The 15760-nt window shown below is 40.6% G+C and overlaps 1 protein-coding gene across 1 annotated transcript in view; it reads left to right on the top strand.

The window, feature by feature from the left end:
* Positions 1-15760, top strand: part of ASAH2 (N-acylsphingosine amidohydrolase 2) — a 77190-nt gene that overhangs the window by 21225 nt on the left and 40205 nt on the right. The gene's annotated exons all lie outside the window — the stretch shown is intronic.

Genomic DNA, 15760 nt, shown 5'->3' with positions numbered 1-15760 from the left:
ACATCAGATGGCCATCAGTGCTACCACCTGGCCATAGATAAATGCTGTGGGAATTTGGAGGAGGTAGCATGGATACTTGAGAGCATAGCAGAAGGTTCATAGAGAAAATGGTGTTTGAGCTGGATCTGCAGGATCTAGGATATTTCTCATGGAGTCATGAAAAAACCGTGAGCTGGGAGGCCAGAGTACGGGTGATGTCAGGGAGGGGGGTGAGGGATCAATCTGAAAAGGTGAGCTAGCTCCAGATTGTGAGGCACTTTGGTGGGGAGTAAATTTAGGAGACAGTCAGGATACAAGCATATATCTCTGGCTAGTTAGAGAATTCCACATTTGTTGGGAAAAGAAGGAGCCTTTTTCCTTATGGTTTCCACCTAACTCTTGGCTGAGTGACTGAGACCATCCATGATTCCCTTTTATTAGTTTCTGAATCATTTAAACCACAAAACCATCAAAACCACACTGAGATACCGCCTCACACCAGCCAGAGTGGCTAAAATGAGCAAATCAGAGGACTCTAGATGCTGGCGAGGATGTGGAGAAACGGGCACCCTCCTACACTTTTGGTGGGAATGTAAACTGTTGCAGCCCCTCTGGAAAACAGTGTGGAGGTTCCTCAAAAAATTAACAATAGAACTCCCCTAGGACCCAGCAATAGCACTGCTAGGAATTTACCCAAGGGATACAGGAATGCTGATGCATAGGGGCACATGTACCCCAATGTTCATAGCAGCACTCTCAACAATAGCCAAATCATGGAAAGAGCCTAAGTGTCCATCAACTGACAAATGGATCAAGAAGATGTGGTTTATCGATATAATGGAATACTACATGGCAATGAGAAAGAATGAAATCTGGCCATGTGTGGCAACGTGGATGGAACTTGAGGGTGTTATGCTGAGTGAAATAAGTCAGACAGAGAAAGACAGATACCATATGCTTTCACTTATAGGGGGATTAGGAGGAACTTAACGGAGGACCATGGGGGAGGAGAAGGGGAAAATAGTTGGGGAGAGGGAGGGAGGCAAACCATGAGAGACTCTTGAATATTGAGAACAAACTGAAGGCTGGTGGGGGTGGGGAAGAGGGGAAGGGGGGTGAGGGGCATGGAGGAGGGCACTTGTTGGGATGAGCTCTGGGTGTTATATGGAACCCAAATTACAATAAACTATGAAAGAAAAAAATGTTTTTAAATAAAAAAAATAAAAAATGGTAACATTTGGAGTAGAATTCTCCCCACGAACTTTGAAAATATAATGAACTGCTCTTAGGTGAAGGATTAAGTGAATGCTTTTTATGACAGGAATTGGTGAGTTAAAAAATTCTTTCTTGTTGTTAGTAGTGAGTATAGGTGAAGCAGGTCAGAGCCAGCTGAATTTAGAGCCAAGTCTCCAATTTCTGTAAAACAAGATTAAAAATTGGAATAGTTTTATGTCTGGAAAAAAAAAACAAAACAAAGCAAACAAGTCCCATGGAAGACTATGAAATGTTAACCTTCTGCCAGATGTTCTTTGCTTTCTTGCATACAACTATGTAACCTATCTGGAAGTCCCAGGGTCAGCTGTCAAGGTTATAACAACTCTCCTCCATCTGCTATGCTTAACACCTTGCAATAACTTTCTATTGTTTTTGTAGCCACCATATGTTATCCTTGATATAATTGCTCCTACAACTGCCTCTTGTAGCATAGTGATAATTACTCTTTGAATGCATTAAAAATGATCCGAAGCATAAAGTCAAATCTGGACTGCAAAGTAACTCAGCTACCATATGTGGGTGCCGGCTATTAGGCAGAGCCCCAAGGTGTGAGGACTTTGGAAGCACAGAATCCCTGATTTTCAGAATATGGGTATCATCTGCTTCACAGCTCAACTAAGGCCTAGGTAGGTGAAGTGACTTGTCCAGTGTCACAGCCAAGACTGTTCTCGTCACACTGAGAACCATATCGAAGTCCACCATTTTTTCTTTCCTACTTTCACTTCTGTTTTCACTTCTTCAGCACTACACTGGATCCAGTCTGCACTGGATACCTACTGTGTGCCACGCAGGACCTCCCAGTCCTTGGGATGGTGCTTTTCCTGGTTTGTGAAATCAGGAATCACATACCCACGTCTGGTTCCTTGAGCACATTCCTTAAGTTCTCAGAGACTCAATTTCCATATTTCTCAGATGTGGATATAACATCTCTCCAGAGATCATTCACTTACGTATTCATTTATTAAATAGTGTGGAATATAAGTGTTGTGAACTGAGATAGCACTAAAGATACTCTGATGGGCAAGAATAGATGGAGTTGTTGGAGAATTTATAATCTCCTGGTAGAGACGAGACATCCAAGCAGCCCTCCAAATATGTGTATAATTATAATCGGGTTAAGTGCTATGAAAGGAAAGTATGTAGCATTGTCTTATAGGGATTTGACCTGGTCAGGGAGACTGGGAAAAGCTTCCCTAAGGAAGTGATAATGGAGTTAAAAAACAAAGCAAGATTGAGAATTATTTTTAAGTTCTTTTGTTTTTACATTCCAGTATAGTTAACATACAGTGTAATATTAGTTTCAGGTGTACAATATAGTGATTCAACACTTTCATACATCACCGAGCATATTATATATTATACCAATATATATAATATTATATATTATATACACAATATAATAATAATGTATATTACTCAGCAATAAAAAAGAATGTATATATCTCTCATCTTTATACATTTCCTGGGCTGCTTCCATATCTCGGCTATTGTAAATAATGCTGCTATAAATATCCCGGTGCCTGTATCCCTTTGAATTAGTGTTTTTGTAATATTTGGGTAAATACCAAGTAATGCAGTTCCTGGGTCATAGGGTAGTTTTATCTTACCTTTTGGGGGAACCTCCATACTGTTTTCCAAAGTGGCTGCATCAGGTTGTATTCCTACCAACACTGTTCCCATCCTCACCAATGCCTGTTGTTTCTCATGTTGTTGATTTTAGCCATTATGACGGGCGTGAGGTGTTGTCTCATTGTAATTGTGCTTTGCATTTCTCTGATGGTGAGTGATTTTGAACATCTGTTCTATTCGTGTGTCTGTTGGCCATCTGGATGACTTTGGAAAAACGTCTATTGGTGTCTTCTGTCCATTTTTTAAATTGGATTATTCATTTTTGAGCTGTTGAGTTTTAACTTGATTACATATTTTGGATACTAACCCTTTCTTGGATGTCATTTGTAAACCTCTTTTCCCATTCAGTAGCTTGTCTTTTTGTTTTGTTGATAGTTTCCTTTGCTGTGCAGAAGCTCTTTATCTGATGAGGTCCCAGTAGTTTATTTTGCTTTTGATTCCCTGCCTCCAGAGACATGTCCAGAAAGAAGTTGCTATGGCTGATGTCAAGGAAGTTGCCATCTGTGTTCTTCTCTAGGATTTTTGTGGTTTCAAGTCTCACAGTTAGGTCTTTAATCATCTTGAGTTTATTTATGTACATGGTACAAGAAACTGGTTTTCCCAACACCAGTTATTGAAGAGACTGTCTTCTTCCATTGAATATTCTTTCCTGCTTTGTCAAAGACTAATTGACCATATAGTGGTGGGTCCATTTATGGGTTTTCTAGTCTGCTCTATCGATCCATGTGCTTATTTTTGTGCCAGCACCATACTGTCTTGATCACTACAGCTTTTCATACAACTTGAAGTCTGGAATTATTATGCAGCCATCTTTGCTTGTCTTTTTCAGGATTGCTTTGTCTACTTGGGGTCTTTTGTGGTTCCATGAAGACTTTAGGATTGCTTGTTCTAGCTCTGTGAAAAATGATATGGATAGATTGCATTAAATGTGTGGATTGCTTAGGGTAGTATAGACATTTTAACAATATTCGTTCTTCTAATCCATGAGCATGGAATATCTTTCCATTTCTTTGTGTCATCTTCATTTTCTTTCACCGGTGTTTTATAGAGTACAGGCCTTTCATATCTTTGGTTAGGTTTATTCCTAGGTATTTTATTGTTTTTGGTACATTTACAAATGGAATTGATTCCTGAATTTCTCTTTCTGTTGCTTCATTACTGGTATATAGAAATGTCACAGTATGTTGCATTTTGTATGTTTATTTTGTATACCCTGAGATGACTAAGTTCCTTTATCATATTTAGCAGTTTTTTGGTGGAGCCTTTCAGATTTTCTATATATGGTATTATGTCATCTGCAGATAGTGGAAGTTTTACCTCCTCCTTGAAGATTTGGATGCCTTTTATTTCTTTTTGTTGTCTAATTGCTGTGGCGAGGACTTTCAGTATGATATTGAATAAACGTGGTGAGAGTGTACATCTCTGTCTTGTTTCTGACCTTAGGCTCTCAGTTTTTTTCCCACTGAGGATAACATTAGCTGTGGGTTTTTCATATATGGCCATTGTTATGTTGAGCTACGTTTCCTCTAAATGTACTTTGTTGAGGGTGTTTAATCATGAATGATGTTGTACTTTGTCAAATGCTTTTTCTGCATCTATTGAAAGGGTCATATGGTCCTTATCTTTTCTTTTATTACGTGGTGTATCACATTGATTTGCAAATATTGAACCATCCTTGCAGCCCAGGAATAAATCCCACTTGATTGTGGTGAATGATTTTTGTAATGTATTGTTGGATTCAGTTTGCTAATATTTTATTGAGAATTTTTTCATCCATGTTCATCAGGAATATTGGCCTGTAGTTCTCTTTTTTTGTGGTGTCTTTATCTAGTTTTGGTATCAGGGTAAAGCTACCCTTATAGAACAAGTTTAGAAGTTTCCTTTTCTTTTTTGGAATAGTTTGAGAAGAATAGGTATTAACTCTTCTTTAAATGTTTGGTAGAATTCACCTGTGATGGTTTTCATCACAGAAGATGACTTCTGTTTGTTGGGAGTGTTTTGATTATTGATTCCATTTCTTTGCTGGTTATGGGTCTGTTCAAATTTTCTATTCCTTCCTGCTTCACTTTTGGTAGACTGTGTGTTTCTAGGAATTTATCCATTTCTTCTAGTTTATCCAATTTGTTGGCATATAGTTTCCCACAATATTCTCTTATAATTGTTTGTAACTGGCAAAACGGGAAAGATAGTAGTAAAGAATATGTAACATAGATGGAGAAGCATATGCAAAAGTCCTGGGGTCCATTTGAGGAGCTGGTAGGAGGCCTGTGTGGCTGGAGTGCAGAGGAGGCTGTTGTGAGTTAAAGTGAGTAGTAGAGATTTGATGTCATGATAAAGATTTTGGTCTTCATACCAAGGGGAATGGAAAATCATTAAAGTGTTTTACCATGGGGCTGGGGGCTAGAGGCTCTTGAAGAATTAGGAAGAGTGGTGACTGGAGGAATGGAATAGATGTATGTGCATGAAACTATTCCATAAGCTATTACATCCCCTATAGTCGTGAGGGCACCATTTGCTTTGGTTGAGCTATCTATGCCAGGAAAGAATTTCTGCCTTTTGCCTGGTACTACCTCACACAGAAACAGCAAATGACTTTTCTCCAGATGTGGAGAACACGTTTGGGATGTTCTGAATTCTGAATTAAAATGGAAAGTGTGTGGCACTCATGAAATTCACTTTGGAGACCCTGGAAGTCACCTCCAAGAAGGAGTCTGTCCTCCAAAGGAGAACAAGACACTAAGTCTTGATAGATCCTGAGGTATTAAGATACCACGTGGATGAGGAAACTATGAAGGGAGAAGATCAAGCAGAGGTTTCAAATGTCCACACCAAAAGGAAAGTCATGATGACGGGCAGATAACGTGAATGGAGTTCTGGCTTGTGCAGAGCCACTTCTCACAGTAGCTGTTGTGCCTGGGGCTCTGTGAGTGGCTTCTGGGGAGACTGACTCATTTCCTCAAGGTCACTGCAAGGGGGCAGGCTTTGTCTAACTCCTTTTCCCTTCTGTCTCTGCCCTCTGTCCAGTTCTCTTACTTGAGTTTGCGGGTGTGGCAAGGACTCTTCTTTTTTCTTCATCTTGTCAGCCCTCCAGGGCGGGGTCTGGCGTGACTCCTACTCCTCCGAGCTGTGAGGAGGATCTGAGCAGGTTTCTGGATGATTGTTCAACTGCCTTCTGCTTTATGTGTTGTGAATCCTCTTGTTCTAACAGAAAGGGGGTTCTTTCGAGGCGTAGTTTACAAAACAACCAGAAGGGTGATTTGTTCATTCTATTTGAATAATTTGGTTGCACACTCAGAAAAACCCAATTTATGAAATTAAGCTAATTCATTCAAACAATATTGACTTACAGAACTCAGTTGTGTGTGTGTGTGCGCGCGCGGGTGTTTGTAGATCTTCTCTGCCATCTATGACTAAGACTTCTCGAACTATAGTATCTGTCTATTCTATGCTTTATGTTTTCCCTTCAGTTTACTTGACCCGCCTCACACAGCAACCATGGAGAGTTCAGTACTGCCCTTCACCAGCCATTCTAGACTTTTCCTCCTTCCTCCATCTCATCTCATCTTTGTCTGTATAAATGCCTTCTCCATTAGCTTTAACTCTGGTTGGCGAAGCCCTGCTCTTTATTTCGATGTCCCGAACTTCTGCCTCCTGCTCTCCCTTGTCCATGCTGCTAGGACACTTGATGTTATCTTCTTGCTCCCACTTCCTGTCAGCTCCTTTGTGCTGTTCCTCCACCAGGGAGGATAAGCCTGGGTTGTGTGGTGAGTTTTCATCCTGGGTCTGGTGCATCCTGTTTCATGTTAAGGTAATTAATAAGGGCTCTTTGATGACAAGGGTGATGAAAGTTGACTGATGACAGAGATAATCATCCTTCTTAATTTAAATTGTTAAATTTAAAAGTTTAAAAACCAAAAGTTTACAAAGTTTAAAAATCAAAGCCGTAAAACCAGTTGTCATAATTGGTACAAGGCATGGAACTTACTTGATTGTTGGGTTTCTGAAATGTTCTTAACCCGAGTGATTTGGGAGACTATTACTTTTTTCTCCAAGTTTTTTCTTTTAGTATAAAAATAAGATGGACTCACCATAGAAGAATTAAAAAAAAAAAAAAGGCAAGTAGAAAGAAAGAAAAATAAACTCAAAGTTTTACTTCCTGAAGTCAGTTGTGGCTCATATTCAGGCCCATTTCCCAGTATAGAACATATAATAAAAAATAAGCATGTCTGGGGGCACTTGGGTGGCTCAGTCAGTTAAGTAGGTGACTTTGGCTCAGGTCATGATCTCACTGTCCGTGAGTTCAAGCTCCACGCCAGGCACTGCACTGACAGCTCAGAGCCGGGAGCCTGCTTCAGATTCTGTGTCTCCCTCTATCTCTTCCCCTCCCCTGCTCATGCTCTCTCTCTCTCACTCCCCAAAATGAGGAAACACTTAAAAAAGTAAGCATGTCTGAAAAGTCATGCTATTCAGATACTTGGTTTCATTCACTGGGGACACTATAAGCCTTAAAACACTGTGAGAAATATTAACAGTGTATCTCCATGTGCTGTTGTGTGTGTGTGTGTGTGTGTGTGTGTGTGTGTGTTTTGTAGTGATTGTCATTCCATATAATGATTTTTATCTTTTGGTCTCAAAAATATTTGTATTCTCTTGTTAACATAACTAACTCAGCTGTCCACAGGTTATAATTGGCATGTATTTTTCCCTTTCATTTTCTTCCAACTTTCACTTGTTTTTACATTTTAAAGGTGTCCTTTATGAATATCATAGAGTTTTATTTATTCTTTACTCTGACAATTTTCATCGTTTAATAAGTGAGTTTAATCTATTTTTAAAAAATTGTGATTATTGCCCACCTGAACTTTTCGGGTATCTTTCCACTTTGTGCTAGTTGTCTCTCCTTTTCAGTGCCTTTTCTCCTTCTCTTATCTTTTCAGGACTGATAGAGATTTTTAAAAAATCTTTAGGGGCACTTGGGTGGCTCAGTCGGTTAAATGACTCTTGATTTCGGCTCAGGTCATGATCTGGCAGTTCGTGGGGTCAAGCCCCACATAGGGCTCTGTGCTGACAGTGTGGAGCCTGCTTGGGGATTCTCTCCCTCTCTCTCCGACCCAACCCTGCTCACATACACTCTATCTCATGTCTTTCTTTCAAAATGAATAAACTTAAAAAGAGAGACTTAAAATTTTTAAATGGAAGATTATAGTTTGCAAAGATGGCGGCAATAATAGTGACCTTGATAGTACCCATTAAAACGTGGAGGGGATTTCTCCCACCCTTGAATCTTGGCTGCTCCTGGGACCATTTTGATCAATAGAAGCTGGCAGAAGTGAGAGTGTGGTGGGATTGAGATAGCTTTTTGTTTTTTAATAGACTTTATATTTTAGAGCAGTTTTAAGCTCCCAGCAAAATTAACCAAAAGGTGCAGAGATTTTCCATGTCCCCTCTACCCACCCTTCCCCCATCAATATCTTGGGCCAGAGGGGTAAGTATATTAACATCAATGGACCTACACTGATAGATCATTACCACCCCAAGTCCATTGTATCAAGTAGTTTTTAAAATCCTTTCTCATTTGCTCATATATTTTCTAATATTATAGCAGTGAACCAAAAAAAAAGGGGGGGGATTAAAAATCATCGGATAATTCTGGGACTCAATAGCTTCTGTTAACATTTCATTTCATATCTTTTTAAATCTTTTCCTAACCATACTTATACAGTTTTTATTTTAGAAAAAGAGACTTTCTATGCAATTTGGTAACTTTTCCATTTAAAACCACCTTCAAGGGGTGCCTGGATGGCTCAGTTGGTTAAAAGCACCTTCATGAATGTCTTTCGTTGCTACTTGGTATTTTTTGAATCACTATTTTAAAATGGCTGCACGGTATTCCTTAATATGGGTGATAATGTACTCAACTGATTGGCAGTCATTTATTTGTAGTTTGTAGTTTCTTCCATTGCAAAGCACAGTGTGGTAAACATTCTTGAACAGACAGCTTGGATGGTTGCCAGGGGTTTCCCTAAACTCATTCATTTCCTAGAAGTGCCACTGCTGAGCCAGGAAAGAATGCTTGTTGCTGAGGCTTTTTGCAGGAATCTCCAAATGGCCCTCTGGAACATTCTTGCTTGTTTTCACTCTTGCTACCCAAACACCAATGGAGTGTTTTCTCCCCCCGCTCTCGCTGATCTTGGTATTGCCATACTGTACGGTTATTGCTCAATAAGAGACCTCCAAAGTCAAATCGCTTCTGTTTTCCTTTCAGTTTCTTCAATTCCCGGCTCGTTAGGCTGGAGTTTTAGAAACACTCTTTTAGCCATTTCTTATTCCGCTTTTGCTGATCGTTTAATCATGTCCTTTAGGATATAAGCATTTGGATTGCCGTGGCTTAACGGGATCCACCCAAAACAGCTATCTCCCCAATAACGTTATTGGGAGGGACTCTTTCATCCAGAACTTTTGGAAGATAATAAAAATAGTTGAGCATGTACATCTGCTCTCTGGAAGAGAGAAGTAGGAAGGTTTCCTAGGATACCGGCCACCAAATTTACCTGTAACTTCAGAAAGGCTCTCCATGCAAAACTCGCTGTCTTTCTTTATTCTGGACAGTCCCGTCTGCATTCACTGCTTCTCCTTGTTTAAAATTAAGGTCGTTCTTTGCATCCAGTAACCCTTCCAGTATAATGCACCCTTTCTTCTTCCCCAAATAATTTACAGTGGGGTGCGAGCAGGGAAGGGGCAGAGAGAGGGAGAAAGAGAATCCCAAACAGACTCTGCACCATCAACGTGGAGCCTGATGGGAGCTGGATCTCACAAAACTGATATCATGAGCCAAAGTCAAGAGTCTAATACCCAATCAATTGACTGAGCCACCCAGGTGCCCCAAGGACTTTGGGTATTTTGTAAGCCCTTAAACCTCTGACACTAGAGGGCAGCATTTCTTCATTTAATTATTTCATGCACATATGATATAATTGAATACACACATGTTGAATACACAGGTGTACACGCATCACAGATTTTACTATTGTGTTAATCCTGAAACACGCCCAGGGCTTTGTATATGTTTTTAAAATGTTTTATTTATTTTTGAGAGAGAGAGAGATGGAGCATGAGTGGGGGAAGGGCAGAGAGAGGGGGAGACAGAGAATCTGAAGCAGGATCCAGGCTCCGAGCTGTCAGCACAGAGCCCGACACTGGGCTTGAACTCATGAACCGGGAGATCATGACCTGAGCCAAAGTCGGACACTTAACCGGCTTAGCCATGCAAGTGGCCCTAGAGGTTTGTATCTTTTCCCATTACCATGATCGCCATCACCATCATCCTGGCCATCAGTTTCAGCAGCAGTAGCAACGTCAGGACCAGCACCTTCTACATCATCATGGTGATAATGTATTCCATCTTTAGTATAGACCACTCTTTGGGCTAAGCCCTTTAATTGTATTTGTTCCTTTAGTTCCAAATGTTGTGAGGTAACTAATACTATTATCATTATGTTTCAGAAATGAACCCTGGGGTTCAAATAGATGAAGTAATTTGTGTCTGACTCCAGAGCTAGTATTCTTAGTCACTAAAACATATGGCCTCTGTGTTAGTTTCTTAAGGCTGTCAGGGGGCGCCTGGGTGGCTCAGTCGGTTAAGCCCCAACTTTGGCTCATGTGATCCCTCAGTTTGTGAGTTTGAGCCCTGTGTTGGGCGCTGTGCTGACAGCTCGGAACCTGGACCCTGTTGTGGATTCTGTGTCTCCCTCTCTCTCTCTCTCTCTCTCTCTCTGCCCCTCCCCTGCTCTCTCTGTCTCTCTCAAAAGTAGAATAAAAAATTTTTAAAGTAGTATGTTAAGGCCACCTTAACAAATTACTATAGACTGGCTGGCTTAAAACAAGAGGTTTATTGTCTCACATGTCAAGAGACCAGAGGTCCAAAGTCCAGGGGTTGGGCTGGTTCCTCCCAGAGGCTCTCAGGGAGAACGTGTCCTATGTCTCTCCTAGCTTCTGGTGGTGGACACGCCACTCCAGTCTCGGCCCCCATCTTCACAGCTCCCACCTCTCCACGTCTCTGGGTGTCTCGCTATTCCTTTCCTCTGTTATGAGGACACCACTCATTGGATTTAAGACCCGACCTGAGCCAGTATGATTTTATTTTCTCTTTACCTTGTTTATATCCCTGAAGACTAGTTCCCCATAAGATCACGTTCTCAGGATCTGGTGGATGTGAATATGGGGTGGGGGCGGGGGTAGGGGCAGACACTATTCAATGCACAGCAGCTTCCTATATTGTATTTACCCAAAGAACTCCCATATTAGTATGCATCGTCCTGAACACTACCTTTGAATGGATGTACAGGATTCTCTTTCTCCTTGGTGGACAGTTAGGTTGGAGAGGGCCGTGATAGCATATAGGACCATGGTGCAGAACTTACAAAGCCCCTCTCTTCTCTGGGCAAAGGTGTTTAGCTCCGTGAACTGAGTGGGGGCTGGGTTTCCACCTCCTTACCCCCTTTGCAACTCATCTTCATGCAGGGCATAACCTGCATCCTATGCATGATGGCCCGGGTTTGAGAGAATAGAACTTGGGGTGGGTTTGTTACTGTTGTAGAATACTGAAGAAGCTCAGTTTTGCATTTGACTTTTCTTTTCTGCTTCAGAGTAGGAAGTGCATAGTGTCCAAATTAAAAGAGGCCCTAGAAAATGCTTCAATTACCTAGGAGGAGAGAAGAATTATAACATTCTATATTACTTTGATGTTTATTGATTCACAGAGCACAGTCGAAATGTACTATTTTTTAGGCAACAGGGACTTAGAAATTTTAACTAACTTGCTACAGAATAGGATAAAAATCTCAAATATCCGGACCTTCCACAGTACTTTGATTACATTATGTGACTCAAGCACAGCCCTGCTTTAGCTGTGATGTAATCATTATTTAGAAATGTTTATTAACAGGGACATATGTATCCTTTTGTGCCGTTAGGCTAACTTCTTTTGAAACTACTTCAACCTTACTTTCTCTCTTTTGAACTTTGCCTGGAAGAATGTTGTTTTGACCAGATAAAATAAATTGTGAGTGCCACTCCCTTAAATTAAAATAACAAACTTTCTGCATATCTTTATGAATATTCATCTATTACCATAGAACTTTGGTGGCTGTGACAAGCCAGATATGTTAATAGCACATATTTCAAAGGCCAGCAGAGGAAAAATACAGCATCTTCTCATTCTGAGATTCAAATAACTTTTTTGAATGCTTTTTTTTTTTCAGTTTTGTAGAGAAAAAACATTCAATTAGTTTTCCAAGGCCTAAAATAAATGCAAATGCAAAGAAATACATGAAATCAATTAGAATTCAAGTCTGTAGTCTAATTAGCAGACTAAAATTCTTAGCAATTGCTTTCTCTATAGATATTGTTGTTCCCTGATTGCAGAGAACACCCCTGATCCCTCTTGATGTTCCTTGGGGTTTAACACAATGCCAACCACATGCTGGCTGCTAATAAATTCATGTTGATTGAATGAAAGAACAGTTGTCATCTCTCCTTGCCTTCATCCATTATGCTGTGGCCGGAATGACCGTTCATCCTCCAAACACGTCTTCAGGCCTCTGCTACAAATGTGTTTTCTCCAGGGATCCCTTTGCCAAGTTCCTACTCATCTTTTAAGACCCAGCTCAGATATCACATCCTCTCTCATTTCTCAAGGGCAAGGTGCCTCCTGGCTCATCTCCATGTCTCTGGGCCTGGGCCAGAATCAAAGTTAACTGTGTATTGCACGAGCAGGTGAATGAACAGAGGGGACAGAGCCAGGATCCCACAGCAGATAAGAACTTGGGCTTTGTGGTCCGACACCTGGACTCTCAGACCTGCTTCTTGACTTACAGTGGGTGTGACCTTAGACCCCTTACCGCATCACTCTGAGACTTCATTTCCTTTGTTGTAAAATAAGGACAATGATAGCATCTGACTCCAAGCATTCTTGTCAGGATGAAATGAGATCCTGTGTATAAAATCCCTCACCTCATCAGTGCTAAATGATGGTCAATGTTGATAAAATAGTTTTACGAGTTTCCTTTGGTTGAGCTAGAGAGATTGCAGCCTGGCTGAAGCTGGTTGACCTCAGGGCAATCATATTAGGCAGAAGTATATTGGTTGGGGAGCCAAGGGAACTTCATGGCCACCACCCCATTTTCCTTCTAAACTAAATGGAGTAATACTGTGAAAACACTGACTTCCAACTAACTGAAAAATACTAGTTGACTAGAATTTTCTCTGGCACTTGAATTTTAGGAGAAGAAAACAAACCATATCTGCAAAAAGGAAACTAGTAAAGGATTTTTTTAAATAGAGAAAATTTGCAAGTAACTTTAGGATATGAACTTAGAACTACTCTTTAGCCTCAACTTCTGTTCCTTAACACAGTGGCAATACATACCTTGGGGACTGAATTCAGCTTATAGACTGGTGATTGGTTTAACACATTTAAAAAAAATCCAAATTGGAGGTCAACATGAAAAAAACTATTATAGAAATTTTAAATATATGCCATTTTAGAGTGATTCGTCTCTAAGTCTCCATGTAACTATTATCCAGCTTTGTAATTAGCAATATTCTGCCATCCTGTTTCATCCCTCTTCTCCTTTTGGTTTGCTTTGCTCGAGTTTTCATTTTCTTTTTTAATCATTATTTATGTTTTGAGAGAGAAAAAGACAGAGTCTGTGGGGGGGGGAAGACACACATACACACACACACACACACACACACACACACACACAGAATGTGAAGCAGGCTCCAGGTTCTGAGCTGTCAACATGGAGCCTGACACAGGGCTCAAACCCATGAACTGTGAGATCATGGCCTGAGCCAAAGTTGGACGCTTAATTGACAGAGCCACCCAGGCGCCCCTGCTTTGTTAGAGTTTTAAAAGCAAACACCAGATAGCAAATCATTTCACTCATAAGTATTTCAGTGTATATCTCTACCAGTGGAAAATGCACAAAAATATAACTACAATCCATGATCACGATCAACAAAATTAAAAATAGTTTCTTAATATGACCTAAAACCTAGTCTAAGTTCAGTTTTCCCTGATTATATCAGTAAGATCTTTTTATAATTGTTTTATTTGAATCAGCATCCAAATAGTCCACCAACTACATTTGTTGGCTATATGTATTAAGTCTCTTAATTGGTAAGATTTCCCCTCCTTTTATTCTATGCTATTTACTTCTCTTTTTTCTTTAATTTAAATTTTTTTTATTTGAGCATAGTTGACACACAATGTTATATTAATTTTAGGTGTACAACACAGTGTTCCAACTTGTCTATATGTTATAAACATATGCTCATCTCACACGTAGCTCATCTCACACGTAGCTACCATCTGTCACCATACAACCCTATACACAGACCATTATCTCTGTTCCCTATGCTGTACCTTTCACCCCCATTACGTACTCCTTCCATAACTGCAAGCTTGTACCTCCCACTCCCCTTCACCCATTTTGCCCAACCTTCACCCCTCTCCTCTCATGCCATTTACTTCAAGAGGTTTTAAATTTTTTTTAATGTTTTATTTATTTCTAGGAGAGAGAGAGAGACAGCGTGAGCAGGGGAGGGTCAGAGAGAGAGGGAGTCACAGACTCTGAAACAGGCTCCAGGCTCTGAGCTGGCAGTCAGCACAGAGACCGATGCAGGGCTTGAACCCATGAACTGCGAGATCATGACCTAAGCGAAAGTCGGATGCTTAACCGACTAAGCCACCCAGGCGCCCCCATTTACTTCAAGAGTTTTTAAATTGAGGGGTACCTGGGTGACTTGTCGGTTAAGCATCTGACTCTTGATTTCGGTCCAGGTCATAATCCCAGGGTCGTGGGACTGAGCCCCAAGTCAGGCTCTGTATTGAGAATGGAACCTGCTTGGGATTCTCTCTCCCTCTCTGTCTGCTCTTCCCCTGCTTACATGCAGGTATGCATGCATGTGAACACATGCTCTTCCTCTCTCTCAAAATAAATAAACTCGAAAAATAAAATTAAAAAGTTTTTAAATCAGAATATTTCACAAAAACATGGATTTCTCAAAGATCTGGCAGCCCTAGCTTACTCTTAAGAGGCAACATTTGGCAGCAGCATCATAGAGGCTACAATCTTGAGACCCATGCAAGTGCCTCCAGGTGTCCGCGGTCCACACCCATCCCCATAGCACCAATCAGCTTAACTCATCTGTGTTGCCTACCCAGGCCTTGTGGGCATTGTACTGCTAATCTCTGACTTATATATGCACCTACTGGGCAATGAGAACTGAATCTGGAATGATGACCTTGAAGTTTAAAAACATCCCTAGTCAGTAAGTAAATGTTCAGTTTCGTGTGCTGTATTACTTAGGTTGGAAGGTAAGGTGAAATATTTAGAGTTTTCAGCAAATAATCAAACCAACAAAAGATTTTTTTAAATTAGAGCCTCTCTTTTCTTGAGCATCCATTCTAGTTAATTTGCTTTCCAGCCTTCCATTCTGTGAGTATCTTTTTTACCCGTGGATGTTTGATCCTCCAAAGGCCACTGGACAAGGTGTCCCAAGACCCAGACTTTAGTCTTAGTCCTTGATGACAAATGAGCTACTATTGGGCTTCTCTGAGACACCTTGCTGAGCAGAGGTAATAACTGCTTTTGTTCCAGGGATGTTGTGAAGTTCAAGTAAGGTAAGAGATGTGAAATTAGTTTGCGGACCTTGTAGCTCTATACTTAAACAAGGTATTACTATGCATACGGCTACATCAAATTATGCATAATAGCCTCTTTCACACCTCTGTGCACTTACTATGGTGTTTCTTTCCCCTGGGGTGCCCTTAAGAATTAATTGCTAGTCATCTGTGGTCCCCAAACACTTT

Source organism: Hyaena hyaena, unplaced genomic scaffold (genome assembly GCF_003009895.1).
Source record: "Hyaena hyaena isolate Hyena2069 unplaced genomic scaffold, ASM300989v1 scaffold_141, whole genome shotgun sequence".
In the NCBI taxonomy this organism is placed as follows: Eukaryota; Metazoa; Chordata; class Mammalia; order Carnivora; family Hyaenidae; genus Hyaena; species Hyaena hyaena.
This window is presented reverse-complemented; position numbering and strand designations above follow the sequence as displayed.